This window comes from Ranitomeya imitator, chromosome 2, assembly GCF_032444005.1.
Source record: "Ranitomeya imitator isolate aRanImi1 chromosome 2, aRanImi1.pri, whole genome shotgun sequence".
Lineage (NCBI taxonomy): Eukaryota > Metazoa > Chordata > Amphibia > Anura > Dendrobatidae > Ranitomeya > Ranitomeya imitator.
The window spans coordinates 656,208,089-656,230,359 of NC_091283.1; the positions used below are offsets into that span (position 1 = coordinate 656,208,089).

Below are 22,271 nucleotides of genomic sequence, written 5' to 3' on the forward strand. Positions count from 1 at the left end.
AAATATCTAGTATTCAAAATGAGAATACCACTTTTAATAGTAAGTCAAACATACCATGGTAGCCAATAACAGTAACCATATGGCGAACGCCAACAAGGTATTCAAGAAAGGAAGTATCCTCTATATTATGTAGAAGAAAGACATTGGGTAAGAAAAAGAGGGAAAGAAAGACAAGGGAAGAAAATAAAAAGAAAAAGGAAACAAAGATGGGTTACGGATAAAGGGGTCCTTAAAATCATATATATATATAGGTTATTAGAAAGCCCCTCAGTCGTCTTTTTTCTAGACTAAATAATCCTAATTTCACTAATCTATCTGGAAATTGTAGTTCTCCCATCCCCTTTATTAATTTTGTTGCCCTCCTTTGTACTCTCTCTAGTTCCATTATATCCTTTCTGAGCACCGGTGCCCAAAACTGGACACAGTACTCCATGTGCGGTCTAACTAGGGATTTGTACAGAGGCAGTATAATGCTCTCATCATGTGTATCCAAACCTCTTTTAATGCACCCCATGATCCTGTTGGACTTGGCAGCTGCTGCCTGGCACTGGCTGCTCCAGGTAAGTTTTGTTATGGACCTGGTGGTTAGGAGCACCCGGAACGACCTGATGGTTAAACTCACACAGGACAAGCTCTGGGAAGTGGGAGCTCTGCTGACCACAACCCCTAATCCTATCACACAACTTGCCTCAGAGAAATTCCCCAAAGGAAAAGGCAGCCCCCCACATATATTGACTGTGAGTTAAGATGAAAGTCACAAACACAGAAATGAAACAGGTTTCAGCAAAGGGAGGCCAGACTTACTAAACAGACTGAGGATAGGAAAGGTATCTTTGCGGTCAGCACAAAAACTACATAAGACCACGCAGGGTGTGCAAAAAGGCCTCCGCACCGACTCATGGTGCGGAGGTGCCACTCTGCATCCCAGAGCTTCCAGCTAGCAAGGCAAAATCATGATAGCCAACTGGACAAGGAAACAATGAACAAATAATAACTAGCAGGGACTTAGCTTCTGCTGGAGTAGACAGGTCACCAGAAAGATCCAAGAGCGAACTGAACCAGTACAAGAACATTGACAGCTGGCATGGAGTAACGATCTGAGTGGAGTTAAATAGAACAGCCAGCCAAAGAATAAACTATGTCACCTGTGGAAGGAACCTCAGAAGCAGCAGCTCCACTCACAGCCACCAGAGGGAGTCCATGGACAGAACTCGCCGAAGTACCATTCATGACCACAGGAGGGAGTTCGAAAACAGAATTCACAACAAGTTTATCATTAACTAGGATCCCCAAGTCCTTCTCCCTGTCAGATTTACCCGTTCAGTGTGTAATGGTGATATTGATTCCTTCTTCCCATGTGTATAACCTTACATTTATAATTGTTAAACCTCATCTGCCACCTTTCAGCCCAAGTTTCCAACTTATCCAGATCCATCTGTAGCAGAATACTATGTTCTCTTGTATTAACTGCTTTACATAGTTTTGTATCATCTGCAAATATCGATATTTTACTGTGTAAACCTTCTACCAGATCATTAATGAATATGTTGAAGAGAACAGGTCCCAATACCGACCCCTGCGGTACCCCACTAGTCACAGCGACCCAGTTAGAGACTATACCATTTATAACCACCCTCTGCTTTCTATGACTAAGCCAGTTACTAACCCATTTACACACATTTTCCCCCAGACCAAGCATTCTCATTTTGTGTACCAACCTCTTGTGCGGCACGGTATCAAACGCTTTGGAAAAATCGAGATATACCACGTCCAATGACTCACCGTGGTCCAGCCTATAGCTTACCTCTTCATAAAAACTGATTAGATTGGTTTGACAGGAGCGATTTCTCATAAACCCATGCTGATATGTAGTTAAACAGTTATTCTCATTGAGATAATCCAGAATAACATCCTTCAGAAACCCTTCAAATATTTTACCAACAATAGAGGTTAGACTTACTGGCCTATAATTTCCAGGTTCACTTTTAGAGCCCTTTTTGAATATTGGCACCACATTTGCTATGCGCCAGTTCTGCGGAACAGATCCCGTCGCCATAGAGTCTCTAAAAATAAGAAATAATGGTTTATCTATTACATTACTTAGTTCTCTTAGTACTCGTGGGTGTATGCCATCCGGACCCGGAGATTTATCTATTTTAATCTTATTTAGCCGGTTTCGCACCTCTTCTTGGGTTAGATTGGTGACCCTTGACCCCTTCATGACCCAGCCTATTTTGACCTTAAAGACCTTGCCGTTTTTTGCAATTCTGATCAGTGTCCCTTTATGAGGTAATAACTCAGGAACGCTTCAACGGATCCTAGCGGTTCTGAGATTGTTTTTTGTGACATATTGGGCTTCATGATAGTGGTAAATTTAGGTCAATAAATTCTGTTTATTTGTGATAAAAACGGAAATTTGGCGAAAATTTTGAAAATTTCGCAATTTTCACATTTTTAAAGGGAACCTGTCACCTGAATTTGGCGGGACTGGTTTTGGGTCATATGGGCGGAGTTTTCGGGTGTTTGATTCACCCTTTCCTTACCCGCTGGCTGCATGCTGGCTGCAATATTGGATTGAAGTTCATTCTCTGTCCTCCATAGTACACACCTGCACAAGGCAAGATTGCTTTGCGCAGGCGTGTACTATGGAGGACAGAGAATGAACTTCAATCCAATATTGCAGCCAGCATGCAGCCAGCGGGTAAGGAAAGGGTGAATCAAACACCCGAAAACTCCGCCCATATGACCCAAAACCAGTCCCGCCAAATTCAGGTGACAGAGTCCCTTTAATTTTTATTCTGTTAAACCAGTTATGTGACACAAAATAGTTAATAAATAACATTTCCCACACGTCTACTTTACATCAGCACAATTTTGGAAACAAAATTTTTTTTTGCTAGGAAGTTATAAGGGTTAAAATTTGACCAGCGATTTCTCATTTTTACAACGAAATTTACAAAACCATTTTTTTTAGGGACCACCTCACATTTGAAGTCAGTTTGAAGGGTCTATATGGCTGAAAATACCCAAAAGTGACACCATTCTAAAAACTGCACCCCTCAAGGTGCACAAAACTACATTCAAGAAGTTTATTAACCCTTCAGGTGCTTCACAGCAGCAGAAGCAACATGGAAGGAAAAAATGAACATTTAACTTTTTAGTCACAAAAATGATATTTCAGCAACAATTTTTTTATTTTCCCAATGGTAAAACGAGAAACTGAACAAACAAAGTTGTTGTCCAGTTTGTCCTGAGTACGCTGATACCTCATATGTGGGGGTAAACCACTGTTTGGACGCACGGCAGGGCTTGGAAGGGAAGGAGCGCCATTTGACTTTTTGAATGAAAAATTGGCTGCACTCTTTAGCGGACACCATGTCACGTTTGGAGAGCCCCCGTGTGCCTAAAAATTGGGGCTCCCCCACAAGTGACCCCATTTTGGAAACTAGACGCCCCAAGGAACTTATCTAGATGCATAGTGAGCCCTTTAAACCCCCAGGAGCTTCACAAATTGATCCGTAAAAATGAAAAAGTACTTTTTTTTACAAAAAAATTCTTTTAGCCTCAATTTTTTCATTTTCACATGTACAACAGGATAAAATGGATCCTAAAATTTGTCGGGCAATTTCTCCTGAGTACACCGATACCTCACATGTCGGGGTAAACCACTGTTTGGGCACATGGTAAGGCTCGGAAGGGAAGGAGCGCCATTTGACTTTTTGAATGAAAAATTATCTCCATCGTTAGCGGACACCATGTCGCGTTTGGAGAGACCCTGTGTGCCTAAACATTGGAGCTCCCCCACAAGTGACCCCATTTTGGAAACTGGACCCCCCAAGGAACTTATCTAGATGCCTAGTGAGCACTTTAAACCCTCAGGTGTTTCACAAATTGATCCGTAAAAATGAAAAAGTACTTTTTTTCACAAAAAATTTCTTTTCGCCTCAATTTTTTCATTTTCACATGGGCAATAGGATAAAATGGATCCTAAAATTTGTTGAGCAATTTCTCCCGAGTACGCCGATACCTCATATGTGGGCGTAAACCACTGTTTGGGCACACGGCAGGGCTCAGAAGGGAAGGCGTGCCTTTTGACTTTTTGAATGGAAAATTAGCTCCAATTGTTAGCGGACACCATGTCGCGTTTGGAGAGCCCCTGTGTGCCTATGCATTGGAGCTCCCCCACAAGTGACCCCATTTTGGAAACTAGACCCCCCAAGGAACTTATCTAGATGCATACTGAGCACTTTAAACCCCCAGGTGCTTCACAGAAGTTTATAATGCAGAGCCATGAAAATAAAAAATAATTTTTCTTTTCTCAAAAATGATTTTTTAGCCTGGAATTTCCTATTTTGCCAATGGTAATAGGAGAAATTGGACAACAAATCTTGTTGTCCAGTTTGTCCTGAGTACGCAGATACCCAATATGTGGGGGTTAACCACTGTTTGGGCGCACGGCAGGGCTCAGAAGGGAAGGCACGTCATTTGGCTTTTTAAATGGAAAATTAGCTCCAATCATTAGCGGACACCATGTCGCGTTTGGAGAGCCCCTGTGTGCTTAAACATTGGAGATCCCCCACAAATGACCCCATTTTGGAAACTAGACCCCCAAAGGAACTAATCTAGATGTGTGTTGAGCACTTTGAACCCTCAAGTGCTTCACAGAAGTTTATAACGCAGAGCCGTGAAAATAATAAATACGTTTTCTTTCCTCAAAAATAATTTTTTAGCCCAGAATTTTTTATTTTCCCAAGGGTTACAGGAGAAATTGGACCCCAAAAGTTGCTGTCCAGTTTCTCCTTAGTACGCTGATACCCCATGTGTGGGGGTAAACCACTGTTTGGGCGCACGTCGGGGCTCAGAAGGGAAGTAGTGACTTTTGAAATGCAGACTTTGATGGAATGCTCTGCGAGCGTCACGTTGCGTTTGCAGAGCCCCTGGTGTGCCTAAACAGTAGAAACCCCCCACAAGTGACCCCATTTTGGAAACTAGACCCCCAAAGGAACTTATCTAGGTATGTGGTGAGCACTTTCAACCCCCAAGTGCTTTACAGAAGTTTATAACGCAGAGCCGTGAAAATAATAAATACGTTTTCTTTCCTCAAAAATAATTTTTTAGCCCAGAATTTTTTATTTTCCCAAGGGTTACAGGAGAAATTGGACCCCAAAAGTTGTTGTCCAGTTTCTCCTTAGTACGCTGATACCCCATGTGTGGGGGTAAACCACTGTTTGGGCGCACGTCGGGGCTCAGAAGGGAAGTAGTAACTTTTGAAATGCAGACTTTGATGGAATGGTCTGCGGACGTCACGTTGCGTTTGCAGAGTCCCTGGTGTGCCTAAACAGTAGAAACCCCCCACAAGTGACCCCATTTTGGAAACTAGACCCCCCAAGGAACTTATCTAGATATGTGGTGAGCACTTTGAACCCCCAAGTGCTTCACAGACGTTTACAACGCAGAGCCGTGAAAATAAAAAATCATTTTTCTTTCCTCAAAAATGATGTTTTAGCAAGCAATTTTTTATTTTCACAAGGGTAACAGAAGAAACTGGACCCCAGTAATTGTTGCGCAGTTTGTCCTGAGTATGCTGGTACCCCATATGTGGGGGTAAACCACTGTTTGGGCACACATCGGGGCTCGGAAGTGAGGGAGCACCATTTGACTTTTTGAATACAAGATTGGCTGGAATCAATGGTGGCGCCATATTGCGTTTGGAGACCCCCTGATGTGCCTAAACAGTGGAAACCCCTCAATTCTGACGCCAACACACCCTTTAACCCTTATCCCAACTGTAGCCGTAACCCTAATCACAACCCTAACCCCAACACACCCCTAACCACAACCCTAACCCCAACACACCCCTAACCCTAACCACAACCCTAATTCCAACCCAACCCTAACCCTAAGGCTATGTGCCAACGTTGCGGATTCGTGTGAGATATTTCCGCACCATTTTTGAAAAATCCGCGGGTAAAAGGCACTGCGTTTTACCTGCGGATTTACCGCGGATTGCCAGTGTTTTTTGTGCGGATTTCACCTGTGGATTCCTATTGAGGAACAGGTGTAAAACGCTGCGGAATCCGCACAAAGAATTGACATGCTGCAGAAAATACAACGCAGCGTTTCCGCGCTGTATTTTCCGCACCATGGGCACAGCGGATTTGGTTTTCCATATGTTTACATGGTACTGTAAACCTGATGGAACACTGCTGCGAATCCGCAGCCAAATCCGCACCATGTGCACATAGCCTAATTCTAAAGGTATGTGCACACGCTGCGGAAAACGCTGCGGATCCGCAGCAGTTTCCCATGAGTTTACAGTTCAATGTAAACCTATGGGAAACAAAAATCTCTGTACACATGCTGCAGAAAAACTGCACGGAAACGCAGCGGTTACATTCCGCAGCATGTCACTTCTTTCTGCGGATTCCGCAGCGGTTTTACAACTGCTCCAATAGAAAATCGCAGTTGTAAAACCGCAGTGAAATGCGCAGAAAAACCGCGGTAAATCCACAGCGGTTTAGCACTGCGGATTTATCAAATCCTCTGCGGAAACATCCGCAGATGACCAGAATACGTGTGCACATCCCGAACCCTAACCCTAGCCCTAACCCTACCCCTACCCCTACCCCTAACCCTACCCCTAACCCTAGTTCTTACCCCAACCTTAGTGGGAAAAAAAAAATCTTTATTTTTTTTATTGTCCCTACCTATGGGGGTGACAAAAGGGGGGGGGGTCATTAACTATTTTTTTTTATTTTGATCACTGAGATAGGTTATATCTCAGTGATCAAAATAAACTCTGGAACGAATCTGCCGGCCGGCAGATTCGGCGGGCGCACTGCACATGCGCCCGCCATTTTGGAAGATGGCGGCGCCCAGGAAAGAAGACGGACGGACCCCGGGAGGCCCGGTAAGTATAAGGGGGAGGAAGATCAGGGCACGGGGGGCGTCGGAGCACGGGGGGGTGGATCGGAGCATGGGGAGGGGTGGATCGAAACACGGGGGGGTGGATTGGAGCACAGGGTGGGGGAACGCTGTGCGGGGGGTAGATCGGAGCACGGGGGGGATCGCTGTGTGGGGGGGGATCGCTGTGCGGGAGGGGGGATCAGAGTGCGGGGGGGTTTGATTGGAGCACGGGGGGTGTGATTGGAGCACGGGGGGAGCAGACAGGAGGACGGGGGAGCGGAGCACAGGACGGAGGGGAGCGGAGCACAGATCGGGGGGCTGGGGAGGGCGATCGGTGGGGTGGGGTGGGTGCACATAAGTGTTTCCAGCCATGGCCGATGATATTGCAGCATCGGCCATGGCTGGATTGTAATATTTCACCAGTTTTTTAGGTGAAATATTACAAATCGCTCTGATTGGCAGTTTCACTTTCAACAGCCAATCATAGCGATCGTAGCCACGGGGGGGGTGAAGCCACCCCCCCTGGGCTAAACTACCACTCCCCCTGTCCCTGCAGATCGGGTGAAATGGGAGTTAACCCTTTCACCGGATCTGCAGCGACGCGATCATTCTGTGACACAGCATATGCGTCACAGGTCGGATTGGCACCGACTTTCATGACGCATACGCTGTGTCACAGGTCGGGAAGGGGTTAATATAGGGATTTCATTGTTTCTTGGGATTTCACCAAGCATTTCATTTTCCACCATGAATACCGTGGAGAAGAAGGTGTTTAATATGTTAGCTTTTTCCTCGTCATCTACAACCATACTTTCCTCACAATTTTTTAAGGGGCCTACATTTTCAGTTTTTATTCTTTTACTATTGATATAGTTGAAGAACAGTTTGGGATTAGTTTTACTCTCCTTAGCAATGTGCTTCTCTGTTTCCTTTTTGACAGCTTTAATTAGTTTTTTAGATAAAGTATTTTTCTCCCTATAGTTTTTTAGAGCTTCAATGGTGCCATCCTGCTTTAGTAGTGCAAATGCTTTCTTTTTACTGTTAATTGCCTGTCTTACTTCTTTGTTAAGCCACATTGGGTTTTTCCTATTTCTAGTCCTTTTATTCCCACAAGGTATAAACCGCTTACAGTGCCTATTTAGGATGTTCTTAAACATTTTCCATTTATTATCTGTATTCTTATTTCTGAGGATATTGTCCCAGTCTACCAGATTAAGGGCATCTATAAGCTGGTCAAACTTTGCCTTCCTAAAGTTCAGTGTTTTTGTGACTCCCTGACAAGTCCCCCTAGTGAAAGACAGGTGAAACTATACAATATTGTGGTCGCTATTTCCTAGATGCCCGACCACCTGCAGATTTGTTATTCTGTCAGGTCTATTAGATAGTATTAGGTCTAAAAGTGCTGCTCCTCTGGTTGGATTCTGCACCAATTGTAAAAGAAAATTTTTCTTGGTTATTAGCAGAAACCTATTGCTTTTATGGGTTTCACAGGTTTCTGTTTCCCAGTTAATATCCGGGTAGTTAAAGTCCCCCATAACCAGGACCTCATTATGGGTTGCAGCTTCATCTATCTGCTTTAGAAGTAGACTTTCCATTATTTCTGTTATATTTGGGGGTTTGTAACAGACCCCAATGAGAATTTTGTTACCATTTTTCCCTCCATGAATTTCGACCCATATGGACTCGACATCCTCATTCCCTTCGCTAATATCCTCCCTTAAAGTGGACTTTAGACAAGACTTTACATAGAGACAAACCCCTCCTCCTCTCCAATTTTTACGATCCTTTCTAAACAGACTGTAACCCTGTAAGTTAACTGCCCAGTCATAGCTTTCATCTAACCATGTCTTGGTTATTCCCACTATGTCAAAGTTACCTGTAGATATTTCTGCTTCTAGTTCTTCCATCTTGTTTGTCAGGCTTCTGGCGTTTGCGAGCATGCAGTTTAGAGGATTTTGTTTTTTTATTTTGATCACTGTGATAGGGTCTATCACAGTGATTAAAATGAACTAATAGGAAAAATTTCCTATTGTTGCCAGCCGGGTGCTGGCAGGCAGATCTCAGCGGGTGCACTGTGCATGCCCCCTGGAAGTACCGGGGGAGGGATTGCAGGACCCCATTTCCATTGCGATCACATCAGAGGAGATAGAAATGAATTGGGAAATCGCATTTTTTAAATTTTTTGCGGTTGCCGTTATTCCGTGAATAACAGCGATCACAACACCCAAATCATGTTTTCTGGTGTCTTCGCTACCCCCGATAGCCGAGAACCCAGAGAATTTCTGATGCTGGGGGGCGCAATCCACTTATTTCTCAGCGCCGTTAAAAAGTGGTGCTGAGGCATAAGAACCCTTAACTGTCGCCATTAAAAGGTGTATCAGCGGTGGTTACGGGGTTAAACAAGCTCTGAATTAAACTAGTTGTGTAGAAAAAGATGGTGAAAAGTCCTATTTGCAATGCTTTACAATGTTCTCCATCCTTATGCAATTCCTCATCAGATGCAGATAGAAGTGAGCTGGGAAGGATTGCTTTCCATTTTTCACTGTTTTATGAAGACTGTGAAATCTTTGTTTTACTTGTATTATAATAGCATCTAAGCAACAATTAAAGATGTAAACCTTAAAGTACCGTATATACTTCAGTATAAGCTGAGTTTTTCAGCACATTTTTTGTGCTAAAAACGCCCCCCCCCCCCCCCCCTTAGCTTATACTCGAGTAGGGTGTCCAGAACATGGTAGAGGATGGAGGATGGGGCATTGGCGGAGCAGCGGGTCACAGGAGGCAGGAGCCAGCTGCTGCGCTAACTCCTGTGCTCGCTGCTAGAGAGAAATAAATAGAGTAATGTTCAATCACCGCACACTCTTGATAGATGCTTGTGAAGACTTTATTATACAGATGTAGATGCAGTGAGAACACAATTCATGAATAAAGAATTGGTGCGGGGATAGAGAAAATGGTGAGGCGGCAAGAACACAACGTTTTGACCCTCATAGGGTCTTATTTATATACTGTAGTTGCTGTTGGCAAAGTTCACTGAATGGTGTAAAGGTAATCCTGCTTGCAAAAGGACACCTGGGTCCTGGCTGGCCCGATGCACCCTCGCCTTGGATTGTAGGCTGCAATGCAGGTGCACCGGACCTACCCAGGACCTAGGTGTTCTTTTGCAAGCAGGATTTCCTTTACACCGTTCAGTGAACTTTGCCAACAGCGACTATATGAATAAGACCCTATGAGGGTCGAAACGTTATGTTCTTGTTGCCTCACCATTTTCTCTATCCCTGCACCATCCATCCCTTATTCATGAATTGTGTTATCGCTGCATCTACTGTACATCTGTATAATAAAGTCTTCACAAGCATCTATCAAGACTGTGTGGTGATTGAACATTACTCTATTACAGGGATTGCCATCCCACTTCACTAGCACCTCAGATCTCAGCAAGAGTGCTTGCCACACTACCTGTCTAAAGAGAAATGAATATTCACTGCACTGGCAATAAATATTTATTTCTCTGTAATAGAATGCACAGTAACAGCCACAGCAGCCGGTTTCTGTAACTGCCGGGCGGTCACGTGTGCCGCTACTTTAAAGAAATTAATATTCACCTCTCTCCACTCCCATGGGTGTGGAGAAAGGTGAATACTCATTTCTCTTAAGTAGTGGCACATGTGACCGCCCGGCAGCTAACACTGTGTGCGCTACTCACTGCCCTCCACTCACATAGTTCCGGCATGGGGAGCGGTGAGTATTCTGGCAGCTGTGCTCTGCTTGTGAGCAGCACATGACGTCCCTGCCATGTGCTGCTTACAAGCATAAAGAATCTGCTGGCACCAGAACAAGACGCTGCGAGGGAGCGCAGGAAGATAAGTGTAATGGTTTATTTTTTATGTTTTTTTGAGGGGGGTCATGCATACCAGGGTGGGGATGAGGGAGCCATGCACTCAACGATAGGGATGGGAGCCATGCACACAAAGATAAGGATGGGGCCATGCATTCAAGGACAGTGATGGAGTCATGCATTCAAGGATAAGACTTTGCCTCATTTTTCAAGCAGAAGATTGATAGCATTAGAGACAGTTTTGGTCAACAACCCCCAGAGCCCTTCCTCCCGATTTCCCAGCCCTCCACCTCCAAAACCAACTTCTCCACCATTACAGAAGATCAACTCTCCACTCTACTCTCAAGATCGCATCTCACTACCTGTGCACTTGACCCGATTCCTTCCCACCTCATCCCAAACCTCACCACAATCTTCATCCCAACCCTAACCCATCTCTTCAACCTATCACTAACAACTGGTGTTTTCCCCTCAAGCTTTAAACATGCCTCCATCACACCTATCCTCAAAAAGCCCTCTCTTGACCCATCCTCTGTATCTAGCTATCGCCCTATATCACTTCTCCCCTATGCCTCAAAGCTACTGGAACAACACGTCTACCTTGAACTGTCCTCCCATCTCTCTTCTTGCTCCCTCTTTGACCGCCTACAATCTGGCTTCCGGTCACACCATTCCACCGAAACTGCCCTAACTAAAGTCACCAATGACCTCTTAACCGCCAAGAGCAAGCAACACTACTCTGTCCTCCTCCTCCTCGACCTGTCGGCTGCCTTTGACACAGTGGACCATTCCCTATTATTACAAACCCTCTCATCCCTTGGCATCGCAGACTTGGCCCTATCCTGGATCTCATCATACCTAACAGACCGGACATTCAGTGTCTCCCACTCACACACCACCTCCTCACCCCGCCCCCTATCTGTCGGAGTCCCACAAGGTTCAGTCCTTGGGCCCTTGCTCTTCTCCATTTACACCTTTGGCCTGGGACAGCTCATAGAACCTCATGGCTTTCAGTATCACCTCTATGCTGACGACACACAGATCTACATCTCTGGACCAGATATCGCCTCCCTTCTAACCAGAATCCCTCAATGTCTGTCCACTATTTCATCCTTCTTCTCCGCTAGATTTCTCAAACTTAACATGGACAAAACAGAATTCATCATCTTTCCCCCATCTCACGCGACCCCCCCAACGAACCTATCCATTACAGTAAATGGCTGCCCACTCTCCCCAGTCCCACAATCTCGCTGCCTCGGGGTAATCCTTGACGCTGATCTCTCCTTCAAACCACATATCCAAGCCCTTTCCACTTCCTGCCGACTTCAACTCAAAAATATTTCACGAATCCGTTCATTCCTCAACCATGAATCTGCAAAAACCCTAGTCCGTGCCCTCATCATCTCTTGCCTTGACTTCTGCAACCTCCTGCTCTGTGGCCTCCCCTCTAACACTCTCGCACCCCTCCAATCTATTCTAAACTCTGCTGCCCGACTAATCCACCTGTCCCCCCGCTATTCCCCGGCCTCTCCCCTCTGTCAATCCCTTCACTGGCTCCCCATTGCCCAGAAACTCCACTACAAAACCCTAACCATGACGTACAAAGCCATCCACAACCTGTCTCCTCCATACATCTGTGACCTCGTCTCCCGGTACTTACCTACCCGCAACCTCCGATCCTCACAAGATCTCCTACTCTACTCCCCTCTTATCTCCTCTTCCCACAATCGTATACAAGATTTCTCTCGCGTATCACCCCTACTCTGGAACCCTCTACCACAACACATCAGACTCTTGCCTACCATCGAAACCTTCAAAAAGAACCTGAAGACCCACCTCTTCAGACAAGCCTACAACCTGCAGTTACCACCGATCGACCAAACCGCTGCATGACCATCTCTACCCTCACCTACTGTATTCTCACCCATCCCTTGTAGATTGTGAGCCTTCACGGGCAGGGTCCTCATTCCTCCTGTACCAGTTATGACTTGTATTGTTTAAGATTATTGTACTTGTTTTCATTATGTATACCCCTCCTCACATGTAAAGCGCCATGGAACAAATGGCGCTATAACAATAAATAATAATAATAATAATAAGGATGGGGCCATGCATTCAAGGATAGGGATGGGAGCCATGCATACAAGGTTAGGGATGGGGCCATGCATTCAAGGATAGGGATGGAGCCATGCATTCAAGGATAGGGATGGAGACATGCATACAAGGATAGGGATGGAGAAATGCATACAAGGATAGGGATGGAGCCATGCATACAAGGATAGGGATGGGGCCATGTATACAAAGGTAGGGATGGGGCCATGCATTCAAGGATAGGGATGGGGACATGCATACAAGGATAGGGATGGGGCCATGCATTCAAGGATAGGGATGGGACCATGCATTCAAGGATAGGGATGGGACCATGCATTCAAGGATAGGGATGGGACCATGCATTCAAGGATAGGGATGGGGCCATGCATACAAGGATGGAGATGGGGCCATGCATACAAGGATGGGGATGGAGCTATGCATATAAGGATAGGGATGGGGCCATGCATTCAATGATAAGGGATGGGGCCATGCATACAAGGATATGGATGGGGCCAATCATGCCAGGATAGGGATGGGGCCATGTATATAAGGACAAATACTGTAGATATATAGATGTTCAGATGTCAGTGACATATACAATAAGTACAATGCATATACAGCTTACTGTACATGTATTTAATTATTAAAAGATTATTTTTCAGAAATAAATGGCGAAGGTTCACTCGTAATTTTCTTAATCAGCAGATGGGAAGCCAACAGCCGGGGGCAGATGTTTATAGCCTGGGAAGGGAGTAATACCCATGGAGCTTCCCAGGCTATTAAAATAAATCAACTCACAGCTGTATATATAACCATTACTGGATAACGCCCCAGAAAAAAGACCTAGGGTCTGCTATAATTAATAACCAACAAAGGCTATGCAGACAGCTGTGGGCTGATATTAATAGCCTTTGAAGGGGCCATGGATACTGTCAACCAGGCTTAAAACATCAGCTCTCAACTGCCCCAGAAGAGGCACATCCCTAAAATGTGCCAATTCTGGCACTTAGCCTCACTCTTCCCACTTGCCCTGTAGCAGTGGCAAGTAGAGTGATACTTCGGGGGTTGATGTCACCTTTAATAAATCTTAGTTAAACCAGGCTTACGACCTCACCCATTCCACCGACATCTTCTGCAAAAGAGTTCAAATGAAAAACAACAATATTCCTCACCTTTCCGCAGAGAAGGTAATAATCCATTTGTCCCACAACGGGTCTAGCTCTGCTACACCTAGATGGCAGGCTGCATGGTTGCATGATGCAAAAATACAGCCTGACATCCAGCTAAGGCACTGAGCAGTGTCTGCTACTACTGCTCAGTGTCTTGCGGTGAACTGGTAGGACATGTCTGATGTCACCACAAGCATGAGAAAGTTCTCACGTTCCCGCTGTGGTCACAAAGTTCCTGGGAGTTCACAGCCAATGAAGTCACGTCACCTTTCTAATGGTAGCACGAGCGCCATTAGAAATTTTCCCACGGCGCTCATGCTAACGTCAAATCGTACTGGAGATTTCAGTGTCCATGTGTTTAATACGTGTGGCAACTGTGTGGCACATCAGTACCACAAGGCGGGCGCCACGGAAGCAGCAGTACAGTAAGTGCTGTTTATCGGCGCCGGGTGCTGAAATGACTCTCATCATTCTTCCCTGCTCTACCGGTGATCAGAATGAGCAGGGGAGAATGATGAGAGTTGTATTCACGTGAGAACAATAACAGCAGGTGGTGACTGATTGGACTATTACTTCCATCATCCTTCCCCCCTTGCCATTAACAACAGTGACAGCAGGAGTGGTTGATGGGGGTATACATCAGCTGCCGCCTGCGCTATAAATAAATAAATAATAAAGGAAAAACCTTCATGGGTTCCCCTGTATTTTCTATAGCCAGTCAGGCAAAACTCACAGCTGGGGGCTGCAACCCTCTGCTGTCAGCTTCTGCAAGGTTGGTTATCAAGATATAACTCTCACCATTCTCCCCAGCTCGCTACGATCGCTGGCAGAGCAGGGGAGAATGATGAGAGACGTGTTCAGCACCCTGTGCCGGGGAACAGCACTTACTGCAATGCTTCTTTCCCGGCATCAATGAGTGTCACATGGATGACATCCATGTGTGTTATTCGTGTGCGGCCCGTTTTTGAAAATGCAAAATTTGGGGCTAAAATAAAGTTTTTGGGAGGAAAATGTGGTTTTATTATTTTCACGGCTCAACATTATAAACTTCTGTAAAGCGCCTGGGAGTTCAAAGTGCTCACCATGCATCCAAATACATTCCTTGAGAGGTCTAGTTTCCAAAATGAGGTCACTTGTGGGGGGGTTCCATTGTTTAGGCACATCAGAAGCTATTCAAATTCGACATGGCGTGCAATCTCAATTCCAGCCAATTTTGCGTTGAAAAAGTCAAACAGAGCTCCTTCCCTTCCGAGCTCCGCCATGCACCCAAATTGTGGTTTACCCTCACATACAGTACAGACCAAAAGTTTGGACACACCTTCTCATTTAAAGATTTTTCTGTATTTTCATGACTATGAAAATTGTATATTCACACTGAAGGCATCAAAACTATGAATTAACACATGTGGAATTAAATACTTAACAAAAAAATGTGAAACAACTGAAATTATGTCTTATATTCTAAGTTCTTCAAAGTAGCCACCTTTTGCTTTGATGACTGCTTTGCACACTCTTGGCATTCTCTTGGTGAGCTTCAAGAGGTAGTCACCGGGAATAGTTTTTATTTTATGTGGTAGTATCGTACTCAGGACAAATTGCATAACAACTTTTGGGGTCCAATTTCTCCTGTTACCCTTGGTAAAATAAAAAACTGGGGGTGAAAAGATCATTTTTGCAGAAAAAATATGATTTTTTATTTTAATGGCTCCATGTTATAAACTTCTGTGAAACACTTGGGGGTTCAAAGTGTTCAGCACACATCTAGATACGTTCCTTGGGGAGTAGTTTCCAAAATGGGGTCACTTTTGGGGTATCCACTGTTCAGGCTTTCCAAACGTGACATGGTGTCCAATCTTAATTCCAGACAATTTATTTTGAAAAAGTCAAATGGCGCTCCTTCCCTTCCAAGCTCTGCCATGCGCCCCAACAGTGGTTTACCCCCACATATGGGGTATCGGTGTACTCAAGACAAATTGTACAACAACTTTTGGGGTCCATTTTCTCCTGTTACCCTTGGTAAAATAAAACAAATTGGAGCTGAAATAAATTTTTTGTGAAAAAAAGTTAAATGTTCATTTTTATTTAAACATTCCAAAAATTCCTGTAAAACACCTGAAGGGTTAATAAACTTCTTGAATGTGGTTTTGAACACCTTGAGGGGTGCAGTTTTTAGAATAGTGTCGCTTTTGGGTATCTTCTATCATATAGACCCCTCAAAGTGACTTCAAATGTGATGTGGTCCATAAAAAAAATGGTGTTGTAAAAATGAGAAATCACTGTTTAACTTTTAACCCTTATAACTTCATAACAAAAAAAAAATGTTGGTTCCAAAATTGTGCTGATATAAAGTAGACATGTGGGAAATGTTACTTATTAAGTATGTTGTGTAACATGCCTCTGTGATTTAAGGGCATGAAAATTCAAACTTGTAAAATTGTGAAATTTTCGCCAAATTTCCATTTTTTTCACAAATAAACGCAAGTCATATCAAATAAATTTTTCCGCTAACATGACGTACAATATGTCACGAGAAAACATTGTCAGAATCATCAGGATCTATTGAAGCATTCCAAAGCTATTACCTCATAAAGGGACAGTGGTCAGAATTGTAAAAATTGGCCTGGTCATTAACATGCAAACCACCCTTGGGGGTTAAGGGGTTAAAAAGTGATTTTGCTGTACAAAAGTAGCACAAGGTAAAGCATAAATTGGCTATCACTTATTGTATCCACCCAGACTATGAAGCTATATTATTATTTATCCCTCAAAGTGAATGCTGTAAAAAAGAAATATGAAAAGCAATATTACAATTGCTGGGTTTTGCTCACCCAACCTCACAAAAAAAGGGTTCAGTGATACCAATGAAAAATGCATCTTGCCCTGGAAAAAGAAATAACTGTAAAAAGCAATTCTGCCTATAAATGAATAAAACAGATATGGGTCTCAGAAAATGGCAAATATTTATTTTTGTTGTTGATTTTTCCTGTGTAACAAAAACATAATTTTGGTACATTGGTGCTGTTTTAGGCTATGTGCACGTTGCAGATTTCCTGCGGATCTGCGTTTTTTTCCGTGCAGAAACGCTGCAGATTCGCAAGTGATTTACAGTACAATGTAAATCAATAGGAAAAAAAAGTGCTGTGCTAATGGTGCGGAAAATTCCGTGCGGAAACCCTGCGGATTAAAAGAAGGAGCATGTCACTTCTTCTGTGCGGATCTGCAACGTTTTTGTACCTATTCCATTATAGAAATACGCAGGGGTAAAAAACGCAGCAAATCCGCAGAAAATCTGCAGAAAATCCGCACAAAATACACGTCAAATCCGCACCTGCGTTTTCTGCCAAGAGATGCAGAATCCGCACAAAAATAAAATTCCTGAGGCTAATCCGCAACGTGTGCACTTAGCCTAAACCTGATGAAGGGGACAGCCTGTCGGCACTTGGGTGAAGGACGTTTGGCAGCTACCCCGCACCACCTATCCTTCACAGGTGAGTGCATTCTATACTCTTCTATGAAGTGCTCTCTGTTTTGTTTTTAATTCAATTATTGAATTGACCTGCAGAATAAAAATCATGAAAAATAGGCCCAAAATGGGTGCACCTTTAAGGGGTTAATAAGCTGCATATTGGTTCTTTCTTCAGTTGCCTACACACATTTATGAAGAAGAGGAACAGATTCAAGGAAGTAAAAGCAGCTGTCAGTCAGCAGCAGCCGCCTGGTAAGCCAGTGTTGTCTGGTGAGGCAATGCTGGCCTGTGAGGCTAGCCCCATCCCCTCCTCCTGCCGATCACTCCCCTCCCAGTGCTGCTTCCTCTTTCAGTTCAAGAAGGAAGCATAAAGAAACTGGAGACCCTGCAAGCATTACAGGTATCAGAAAGTCTGTATACTATGAATAATAATGGTGCGAATATCAGATCGCTGGTGTCGTACGAATAGAGCAAAGCTGAAAAGACACGAGAAAACAGCGAGTGCATGGGCACTCATCAGATAATCTTCGTAGTTACAGCCTGCGTGCTTTGGTTACATGTACTTGGGACATTCATACAAGTTATGTGGTAATGTGCAGTCTTTTAATGATGCATGTCTTCTACCCTCATGATAGGCAGAATTGAATTTTTGAACAAATGGGTACTTAATTTTGTAGAGGATCCTGGCCATGCATATCCTGCCTGAAACACACAAGTCCCCATCTAACAAGACTCACATTGTCAGTCACTACACCTCTGATACTTACACACAGACATTTTCAATAATGGAACTTTGTGTACATCAGTAATAATGTTTCATTTTTTTATTCTGCATATAATATATTGGTGATTGCATATTGACTACACTTAGTCCCCACTACCCTATTAAACAAATAATCGTATCCTTTACATTTGTCTTACAAGTGTAGATGTCAGGATGGTTTTATTTAGCTGGCCATTTACTCTTTTCAGTGGTCAAAATGGTTCTTTTATGTAATGGCTGAATAATCTGCTGATTATTAACCGGGTCATTTTCTAATTATAGGGGAAATCACCCTGTATATGACGAGCACTGCACTGGAGCGTGGAAGCCTTGTACCTCAATATCTTATGTAACCTGCACACCTGGTCCTTACAGGTAATGTCTTGGGCTCCAGAGCATCTGATGGCTGACAATAAGTAGTCCACCTGCAGGCTCTAAAGAAAGAACAGAGTTCATTTTATAGCACCAACGTGTTCCTAAGGCTAGTTTCACATTTGCGGAGGACTGCGTAGTTCCTCCTTTAAGCCCCACCCACTGCAGCGCCTCTTCCTTCAGCTCCGCCTACATTGGCATGCGTCCTGCGTACCCTATCTTTAACATTGGGTTCGAAGGCCATGCGAATGTATGCGGATGCCTCCACATGTGTCGTTTTCACGCTGTGCCGACCGCAAAAAATAAAAAAATGCAACATGTTGCGTTCGATGCAGGTCTGCGCAGCGTGAAAATGACGCGGAGGCATCCATATACATCCACATGGCCTGCATACCAAATGTTTAAAATAAGGCACGCAGGACGCATGCCAATGTAGGTGGAGCTGAAGGAAGAGGCACGGCAGTGGGCGGGGCTTAAAGGAGGAACTACGCAGTCGTGCGCAAAGCCCTCGTCCGCAAATATGAAACTAGCCTTACATAGAAAAAGGGCACATTTTTTATTTCACTGTCATTCCTGTTTTCTGGCATTATTGCATTGCAAGTAATGGTGCACATGCAGACTGCAAATATATCAGTTCATCACATCATAGTGTAAGGATAAGGACACATGGAGGTAACACACAGAGCAATATACAGCTCTGGCAAAAATTAAGAGACCACCACATCAAAACCCTGTCATGGGCAGCCAATCTCCAGACCTGAACCCCAGTGAAAACCTCTGGGATGTAATCAAGAGGATGATGGATAGTCACAAGCCATCAAACAAAGAACTGCTTACATTTTTGCGCTAGAAGCAGTGTGAAAGACTGGTGGAAAACATGCCAAGACGCCTGAAAGTTGTGATTAAAAATCATGGTTATTCCACAAAATATTGATTTCTGAACTCTTCCTGAGTTAAAACATTAGTATTGTTGTTTCTAAATGATTATGAACTTGTTTTCTTTGCATTATTTGAGGTCTAAAAGCACTGTTTTTTTTTTTTTAATTTTGACCATTTCTCCTTTTCAGAAAAAAAATACAAAATTTATTGCTTGGAAATTCGGAGACATGTTGTCAGAAGTTTATAGAATAAAAGAAAAATTTACATTTAACTCAAAAATAAACCAATAAAGAGAAAAAACAGACAAACTGAACATTTTTCAGTGGTCTCTTAATTTTTGCCAGAGCTGTATTTCCTAAAGATTTCTTCAATTTGCAGTCCTTTCATACAGTACATTGTGAATCAAATCATTTCGTACAAGATCATTTTATACAAATTACCATTGCTGATAGCTAATTGTCTGCATCTCTGTACATACCTGCTTCTGCTGTCTGCTCAGTATGTGAAACCTATTGTACCCCAACTGGAATTTCCAGATCTTCACGTGAGTTAGAATGGCATGGAAAACCTTCAGATCATGTAAATTTGGTCTTTTTTATGCTTAAAAATCAGACAAAAAAAAAAAAAAGGTGCTAAAATCCAAGGATGTTCCTATGATTTTGCTGCTGATTTGCATTAATAGTAGATGTACACAATAATTATATCTGGCTTGCTTGAGTCATCCGGAAACTACTTAAAGAACTGACTTTTTTCTGTGGATTTCAAAATTCAAGCATCTGTGAAATGTGGCCTGCAGAGTCAACCATTAAAAATGGAAGGTAGAATTCAGGCTGATTTCATTGCAGAAAACACATCTAAATCCATGTGAAAAATTAGCCGTGTGGACATGCCCTCTGCAACAACTGTTGGATTTAGATTGGTGTTAAAGGGAACCTGACATCAGATACATGCTGCCCGAACCGCAGACTCCGATGGAGGTGGTGAGCTGGCAGTGGGGTCATTACAGGCTGTAGACCTTCCTGAAGAGATGGGTTTTAGGTTGTGTTTAAATGTTCCAAATGCAGGCAGGACGTGTTAAAGCACAGAACTACACTCACAGACTTAAATGTATTTATTGGGATTTTCTGTGACATACCAACACACAGTAGTAAGTATTTGTGAATTATAAAGGAAATGATTATTGATGAGGAACACTAAAAAGCCCAGGTGCTTGTTACTGGAATTGAGCATGTCGGGCTGCTCAACTCAAGTAACGGGTATAATGGAAGCCAGTGAGAAACGCTAACATTTTTCAAGCAGGCCATCCAAGGAGGTCTTAGAGACATAAAAATTGCTGAAACGGATGGAAAAAGTGTTCAAATAGACTGGGAACAGCATGGGGAAGATGACTGGATTCATCTCTAACTCCCAGGTCGCTGCTGGGAACAATGTTGTCAGAGTATTACGCCACTATTACAGACTGACAATAAAACATCCAAAACCGAAGATAAAATAAATTTTACAGGAAAAAAATGTTAGGAAACATTCTTGCAAGTATAATGACTTGTATGTAAGGCAAATTAAAAAAAGAGAGAAAAATAAACCAGCCTCCTCCACCCCTAGGCTACATTCACACATAGCGTTGTTGCAGCGTTTTTGCACTTTCTCATTGCTTTTTTTGGTACAAAAATGCTGCAAAAACACTGACAGAATTGACATGTTCCTTCTTTCAAAAATACAGCAGTTTTCCATTTCAGTCGGGAAAAAACGGAATCCCGTGCATGAGATTTCTGAAATTTTTCCCATTTGTAAGTAGTGCGACTTCTATGCACTAAGTGCAAGGCCTATCAAAAATTGATAATAGGGATTGTTATACACCCTGGAATACAGGTAGAGGAGGGCCTCAGAAAACATTTTATTCCCACTTGGAAGGAGTGGGACTCCTAGACTGGTAAAGTGTATGCACTATGTGCAATGGCTTCCAAAATATAGAAGGAGGCACTCCAATACACCCTGGAAAACATAGAGTAGGGCTCCAGCTAAGGTGGGCGGCAGGTCCATCTGTGCTGGCTCAGGGCATCAGGCAGCCCCGAGACTTCAAATAGTTTGAAGCAGGGGTGTCAAAACATGTTTTTTTTTTATCTGATTGGAGACCTTTGTCAATGAAAATTAAAGAAGTTGTCCACTACTATAAAGTTTTTTTTTTTTTTCATAAATCTTGCTATTATGTGCCACTGAAAACATCTACTGTGTTTATTTTAGCAATATTAGCTGTTATCATGCTGTAGCAGAACATCTTCAGTGCTGGATTCAGCTCTCATGGGGTTAATCGACAACTTCCTTATTGTGCCCTAATACTACAAGTTCCATGATGCTTTGCACTGCCACTAAGCCCGAACCTAACACACCCACTCCAAAAACACACCCAAACCCCTCCCTCCTCTCTCTCCTCTCCCTCCTCTCTCTTCAAAAAGATTTGTGGTGTCATTTCTGTCCAACTCCTCTTTTACATTTGTCCAACCCACACTCCATTACACATAGATAGATAGATAGATAATAGATAGATGTGGGATAGATAAATAGAGAGAGAGAGAGATAGATATGGGATAGATAGATAGATAGATATTAGATAGATAGATAGAGAGATATGGGATAGATAGATAGATATTAGATAGATATTAGATAGATAGATAGATAGATAGATAGATAGATAGATAGATAGATAGATAGATAATAGATAGATGTGGGATAGATAGAGAGAGAGAGAGAGATATGGGATAGATAGATAATAGATAGATATTAGATAGA

General features: G+C 43.3%; 1 protein-coding gene across 4 annotated transcripts in view; it reads left to right on the top strand.

Annotated features, from left to right (window-relative positions):
* Nucleotides 1-17,783: 17,783 nt before the first annotated feature.
* Nucleotides 17,784-22,271, top strand: part of UNC93B1 (unc-93 homolog B1, TLR signaling regulator) — a 64,794-nt gene continuing 60,306 nt past the window's right edge. For all 4 annotated transcript variants that reach the window (XM_069752945.1, XM_069752947.1, XM_069752946.1 and 1 more), the window contains exons 1-2: nt 17,784-17,870; nt 18,516-18,608. The gene's annotated coding sequence lies outside the window, so the exon portion shown is untranslated. The remainder of the gene's footprint in view (nt 17,871-18,515; nt 18,609-22,271) is intronic.